This window comes from Anolis sagrei, chromosome 2, assembly GCF_037176765.1.
Source record: "Anolis sagrei isolate rAnoSag1 chromosome 2, rAnoSag1.mat, whole genome shotgun sequence".
NCBI lineage: Eukaryota > Metazoa > Chordata > Lepidosauria > Squamata > Dactyloidae > Anolis > Anolis sagrei.
The window spans coordinates 198,551,970-198,560,064 of NC_090022.1; positions in this window are offsets into that span (position 1 = coordinate 198,551,970).

Consider the following 8,095-nt stretch of genomic DNA (forward strand, 5'->3'; position numbering starts at 1 on the left):
GATTCCTCAGGAGACAGACAAGGTGACTTGGGATCCCGATACTACCAAGAACTTGCCACAATTCACACTTGCAGGGAATGACTAGGATGGATGGATGGATGGATGGATAGATAGATAGATAGATAGATAGATAGATAGATAGATAGATAGAGTGGCGCAATGGGTTTAACCCTTGGGCTGGCATGGTTTTGTGCATGCGTTGTAATGTAATTTTTGTTGGGATTTTTTTTTTTGCTTTTTAAGACTCTTCTGTTGTGTTTTTCAATGGTTTTATGAGTGATGATCACTCATTGGCCTGACAGGTATATTGTGTCCAAATTTGGTGTCATTACGTCCAGTGGTTTTTGAATTATGTTAATCCCACAAACGAATATTACATTTTTATATATATAGATTCATAGAGCACAAATCCATCACATGTACAGTAGTAGGTGAACAGCTGAAAAGTAATGAATCAAGATGTTGAAGAGTCTCTAAGCATATGCAGGGGGAAAAAATCAGAACTATAGCTTTAATGACTGAGTATTAGGACTAGGTTTATAGAATCTTAGAGTTAGAAGGGACCTCAAGGGAGTACCAGGACAACCGTCTGCCATGCAGGAATACAGAAGACCAAGACCAACATTGTCTTAATCTCTGATAAAAGATCTCCAAAGATGAAGAGTCAGCGACACTCAAAGTAATCTGTTCTACAGTTGAACATCTTTTACAGTAAAAAAAAAAGTCTTCCTAATGTTTGGGTGTTGTTTCTTTTCCTGTAATTCAGAGGTATTGGTTTGTATCCTAGTTTCTGGAGTAGCAGAAAACAATCTTGCTCCTATCTTGTACATGACTTTTCTCCAGATGTTAAAGAGGAGCTATCTTGTCACCTCTCATTCTTCTCTTCTCCAAACTAAACTTACCCAGATCCTCAGTCATTCCTCGTAAGGTTTGGTTTCCTGATCCTCAGTCATCTTGATTGCCCTTCTCTGGACACATTCCAGCTTGTGGCTATCATTCTTCAATAGTGAGGTCCAGAATTAGAAACAGGATTCTGGGTTAATGTCTGTACAAAGCAGAAGAGAATAGTGTTACTACTTCCGTCAATCCAGACACCATACTTTTAAATTTAATTTTATTAAATGTTCACAATTAATTAAAAGTAAAAACAAAGAAAAGCAAATACAAGGTCTAAAACAAAACCCCATAATATCACACCCCATAATCAATCCCTGCCAACACAAACTAACAACAGACTTCCGTCCACTGATCAAAATGGAATAATATAAATTAAAATAGTAAAATATTAAAAAGCAACAACAGACATTAAAAACACAACTGACTTTCCCCTCCTCAAGCAAACGCAAGTATCAAACTATTACTACTGCTACTAATAATAGTAATAATAATAATTTATTAATACCCCCACCACCACCTCCCCAACCGGGACTCGGGCAGCTAACATGAGGCCAGGCCCAAACAATTACAACAAATCAAAATAAATACATACAGCAAATAATAACATCAACATCAAATTAAATGTAAACAAAACAAGTTAATACAAAATCAAATACATGAAATGAAATAAGAAAATAAGAATGTGGACAGCTAAAGTAAAACTTCCTGTTTTATTTAACTGCATTTCAGCTTCTGCTAAAGATAAACCAATATACATTTAAAATGAATATATAACCACATATTACATTCATATCAATCATGTATCCATTATGACTAGAATTCCAAACCTTATACATTTTAGTAAACGCATCTTTATATTATTACTTTAACACCCTCCCAAGTTTTACTCCCTTTTAATTTAAATAATTTTAAATTAGTCATATCTTATCTTATTTTATCCCCCATTTTTCCTTCTAATCTGGATTTCTTTTATTTTATTCCAACATTTTTTGATATAATATTCTTTGTTTTAAATGTTCCACCGCCCCACAGATTATGTTATTACAGTTTAAACATTTTGTCAAAAGTTCACTGCTTGTAAATTTGTCTTCATATTTCCTTTTCCTTTTACTCATTTCATCAATCCACCTATTTCCACAAAAAACAGTTGTTAGTTTATTTTAAACCTTTAGTCTCCTCCATTTGTTAATCTAGTCTAGTCTCAATGTTTTTTTCTTGTAAGTTGATTCATCCTTAAGATAATGTCCTTTTGATTTTAACATGTTTCTCCCATCGAAAGGGGCTCTCAAAAATTGCATGCAGCCTTCCTATGTAGATTATCTATCTTATACTGGCTTTGTCTGTCACTTTTGTTAAAAACCAAAAATTGTGAACATCTTCCCTATTAAAATTATATAACAACAACAAGAAAACATAATGTTACATGGGATTGCCTGTCCTTATTCTGAAGATAAATTTGTATCAACTTGTCTGTTTCAGTCTCACTTATGTACATAGTCTGTTACAGAAGCTTGGTTATTCAAATATTGGCTTTGATTAATGAGGTAGTAATCCTTGATTAATCTGATATGCTATACCTTTTCTTCCTTTTTACATTCTCTCATTCCTGTTCTTGAATTTGTTATGTAACTGTTAAAATTTGTTTATCTTCAGAAATTATATAAAATTATAGAATTATTGAAAGATATCTTGTGAGCCATCCAATCCAACCCCCTGCCAAGAAGCAAGAAAATCACATTCAAAGCACCCCTGACAGATGGCCATCCAGTCTTTGTTTAAAAGAAGGAGCTCCTACCACACTTTGGGGCAGAGAGTTCCACTGCTGAACAGCTCTCACAATTAGGAAGTTCTTCCTGATAATCAGGTGGAATCTCCTTTCCTGTAGTTTGAGGCCATTGCTCTCTCTCCAGGGCAGCAGAAAACAAGCCTGCTCCATCCTCCCTATGAATTCCCCTCACATATTTATATATGGCCATATATATATCTTTGAAATATTGCTTGTTTATTTCTTTTGTTTGAAAAAGCTGTTTTTTGAATTCCAGTAACATTTGCAGGATTTATAACATGACAAAACAGGTTGGATTTGATGGCTTTTGTGGTCTCTTCCAATTCTATGATTCTATGGTTAGAGTGATATGCCTGGGTTTTATTGTTTGGGTGAATGGCTTTCCCTGTCTTGACCATCTGTTGCACACGGACAATGGGGAAAGGAACCCAAAGATTCTGGTACTTTCTACCCTCATTATGAAGAAGAAACTGGCAAAACCACCTCTGAGAATTCCTTGCCTAAGAAAACCCTATGGAATTCACAAGGGTCACCATAGGTCAACAGGCGAGTTGAAGGCACATATACACACTATCAAGAAAATAATCTGAGTTCTTGTCCTAATTATTCCCTTTCAGTGTGTTTGGCCTTTGTTTCACTTAGCTTTTGTGTTGAAATAAGATTTATCCTGTGCTGACAGTGCAGCCTCAAACCTGCTATCTGGAAATCACCTTGGATTTGTTCTGCTTCACTACAGTATCTCCCACAATATAACCAAGTTAGCATTTGAACTCATCTGGGTCTTTTGATACAAATACAGGTGCGATGCTCTCATTGTGCTGACCTAAGAGGAAAAACTTGCTTTACGGAAATTGTGTCAAGAAAACACATATAGCAAATATGGGTATGAGCTTGTTTTTAAAGGAGAAGCCGCATCAAATATGTTAAAAGGATGAAATACATATTATTGGCATAATTTTCTGAATGAGCATTTTGCCTCCCCTGGACTTTCTCATTGTGGTTCTTATGGTAGGGATAGGGAGCTGCATAGGGATCGGATCGGGGCCATTTCCTCTCCCTTTACTCACACCAGCAAGCTGCAGCATACCTAAAGTTATATACTATCACTTCCATTCATCATTTTAGACAATTTTTAACTCCAACCATTTTAGGAAAGTTGTGGCGGTGGCTTTGCAGTGTTAGGAGAAGAAAAATGTGCATTTTTAGCTTATTTGGGGACAATAATATTTTTTTTCATTGTTATATATTGCCTGATGTAGCAACGTCATCAAGCAGCTTATATTAAGCAAAGCTACAAAAACAGTACAAAAACATTTGAAAGTAAAAATAAAAATAATATGTGGTTATTCATTGCTTTAGAGTGCTTTAAATGTTTTTGTATTGTTCCATTAGACAGATAGATTTATAAAACTACCAGCCGTTCCCCGCCACGCGTTGCTGTGGCCCAGTCTGTGTATATGTGTTTTGTGTGTATATATATGGTTTTGTGCATGTGTTGTAATGTATTTCTTAATTTTCTTTGGCTTTTTAAGTCCCTCCCACTGTGTTTTTTTTATGAATGATGGTCACTCGTTGGCCTGATAGATGTATTTTGTCTAAATTTGGTGTCAATTGGTTCAGTGGTTTTTGAGTTATGTTAATCCCATTTGGGCCATCCAGTCCAACTTCTTGTCAAGAAGCAGGAAAATCACACTCAAAGCACCCCCAACAGGTGGTCATCCAGCTTCTGTTTAAAGGCCTCCAAAAAAAGGAGCCTCCACAACACTTCGGGACAGAGAGTTCCCCTGCTGAACAGCTCTCATAGTTAGGAATTTCTTCCTAATGTTCAGGTGGAATCTCCTTGCCTGTAGTTTGAAGCCATTGTTCCGTGTCCTAGGCCCTTTCCACACAGCTGAATAAAATTCCACATTTTCTGCTTTGAACTGAAATGTATGACAGTATGGATTCAAGTAACCCAGTTGAAACCCAGTTGAAAGCCGATATTGTGGATATTCAAGTAACCCAGTTGAAAGCCGATATTGTTGGATTTTCCGCCTTGATATTCTGGGTTATATAGCTGTGTGGAAGGGCCGCTAATCTCCAGGGCAGCAGAAAACAAGCTTGCTCCCTTCTCCCTGTGACTTTGTCTCACATATTTATATGTGGCTATCATGTCTCCTCTCAACCTTCTCTTCTGTAGGCTAAACATACCTAGCTCTTTAAGCTGTTCCTCATAGGGCTTGTTCTCCAAGCCCTTGATCATTTAATATTTAAGGGGCCCACTTGACATTGGGGAAGCTGACACCCTGCCAGTCCATCACTGCCCACATGCAACACTGAATTCAGGATTTATTTCTGACTCAGCGTGTAGACCAGGGGTCCACAAACTTTTTAAACAGAGGGCCAGGTCACAGTCCCTCAAACTGTTGGAGGGCCGGAATATAATTTGAAAAAAAACATAAATGAATTCTTATATACACTACACATATCTTATTGGTAGTGCAAAAATCACTTTAAAACAATACAATATTTAAAACAAAGAAAATTTTATCAAGTATAAATTTGTTATTATTACAATGAGAAGTTTGTGCCTTTTTTTTGGATGATGAGATAGGATTGTTGTTGTTGTTGTGTGATTTCAAGTCGTTTCAGACTTAGGTTGACCCTGAGCAAGGGCAGAGTAAATGACCTTGGAGGGCCGTATCCGGCCCCCGGGCCTTAGTTTGAGGACCCCTGGTGTAGACCTTGCAGTGTCTGATTTACAATGTGCTTAATTCCTGCTGGACGAGGGGCCCATCTCCCTTCCCAAAAAAGTGTTTATGATGGATTTTGCTTATGTGGTGCAATTCAGTTTAGGCCTCCTTCAGGACCCATAACTTAACTAGCACTGGGCCTCATTTGTCCTAAATCTGGCACTCATACCTTGGGCTAGATCACATGTGTCAAACACAAGGCCCATGGGCCAAATCTGGCCCGCAGTGTCATTTTATGTTATCTTTCAGACGAGATGCTGAACTACAACTCTATTTTTCATTAATAGACAACATGACCAAAGCTGACCCCTGGACTAGACGCTCTTTTTTTTGCCTTTCAATATATGCATGTTTACTTTGAACCAATCCCTCCTGTATTTGGGTGGACTTACTCCCAAGAAACAGAGCCTACAATGGGTTGCTGTGAGTTTTCTGGGCTGTATGGCCATGGTCCAGAAGCATTCTCTCCTGATGTTTCACCCACACATATGGCTGGCATCCTCAGAGATTGTGAGGTTTATTGGAAACTAGGCAAGTAAGGTGGCAATATCTGTGGAAGGTCCAGGGCTTGTCTCTAGCAACTACCATGTCAGATCCTCACAGAGAAGCAACTGAAATCCACAAACATCTAGACAATTTCAACAGAAAGGAGAAAACCATGACAATGAACAAAATCTGGCAGTATTTAAAAAAAACCCTCTAAAATCAGGACAGTAAAGAAAGAACAACATTCAAAAATGGGGGGAATTCCAGACATGAAACAATCAAGGGCAGCTAATCACCTCCCAACAAAGGATTCCCCCAGACAGCATTCAGCCAGGCTTTGAAGCTGCAAGGTCATTCAGTGCTAATCGAGGTGGCCAATTGTAGCATTCACACTTGCCCCAAGCAGACAAGAGTTCTTTCTCCCACCCTGGACAGATATATAAACCCTACTTGCCTAGTTTACAACTGAAGTCACCACCTCTGAGGATGCCTGCCATAGATGTGGGCAAAACATCAGGAGAGAATGCTTTTGGAACATGGCCATACAGCCCAGAAAACTCACAGCAACTCAGTGATTCTGGCCATGGAAGCCTTCGACAACACAAAGCCCACTATATTGCAGCACAATTTATTAAAAAACCATGTGGGAGCCCTAACACCAGTGCTCAGCAGGCCTCTTCAGGGAAGGAGTCGGAAACTGGTGCAGCTTATGCAAGAGACCCTCTTGGTGGGCTGAACATATGCTCTGCCCCGTCTGCTGTTTAGTAAACACCCCCCCCCCCCCCACACACACACACACACAACTGATCTACCTGAAGTTACACTTCTAATGCCAACAAATGAATGCTTCCTTTCCCAGTGGGTGCCAACATTTGTCCCGATCCCTGCTAACCTCACATTCGTTTGATACACTCATGAATTGAAACAGTTGAACCACTGAAATAGTTCAAACTTCCACATACTTAGGCTTAGCCATTAATGAGAAAGGGGACTGCAGACAAGAAATCAGAACTATATTAGGTCTTGGAAGGGCTGCTATGAAGGAAGGAGACAAAATATCTCATGGAATACTGAAGATAAGAATTCTACAGTGTAACCAAATTTGAAAAAAAAATCTGTTCCTGGTTTGAAAGTATTGTTTTCTGTTTAATTTTGCAGGACTTACTTCAAAAGTAGTTTTTATACTCCAGAAACCTCATTTTTGTGGATGCCATAAACTAGGTTCAATTGGTTGAGACTCTATGAGATATTCATTGAAAACTATTGCAAAACCTGTTGCAGGATATAAACCTTCCCCATGGTTTGATGATAAAACCATTTAGGAAATGACTTTGAAATAACAAAAAATCGTGTTACATAGTATTGTCTATATCATCACATTTCTAATTTTGATGTGTGATTGTGAAAACTGGAAAGGGAAGACAAATAATCAATTTATTTGAAATGTGGTGCTAGAGGGAGAGTTCTGGGGACAGATAGCATGGGCTACGGAGGGCCCTTACAGCAGGTCCTGTATCCCAGGATCTGATCCCAGGTTTTCTGCTTTAAACTGGAATATATGAGTCCACACTGACAGATAATCTGGGATGAAGAAAAAACCTGGGATCACATCCTGGAATATAGGGCCTGTCTGGATGGGCTGCTTTGAACTGGATTATATGACAGTGTAGACTCATATAATCCAGTTCAATGGAGATTATGTGGATTATCTACTTTGATAATCTGGATTATATGACAGTGTAGAAGGGGTCTAAACGAAGTGCTTAAATGGTTCAGGTTCAGGCTATTTGTCTAAATGCATCTCCCCATACAGACCATCCTGGGCACTGTGGTCAACAGAGGAGACCCTCCTCTTGGTCCCACCCCCATCACAAGCTCAATTGGTGGGAATGAGAGAGGGGGCCTTCTCCGTGATAACTCCTTGTCCCTAAAACTCCCTTCCTAAAAAGTAAAAACGGCCCCTACCCTCCTCGCCTTTAAGACACTTTTAAAAATGCACTAAGCTGCAAGGCCTCCAGTGCTAATCAAGGTGGCCATTTGCAACATTCCCACTTGCCTCCAGCAGACAAGAGTTCTTTCTCCCACTCTGGACATTATTCCACAGATATATAAATCCCACTTGCCTAGTTTCCAACAGACCTCGCAATCTCTGAGGATGCTCTTTCTTTACTGTCCTGATTTTAGAGGTTTTTAA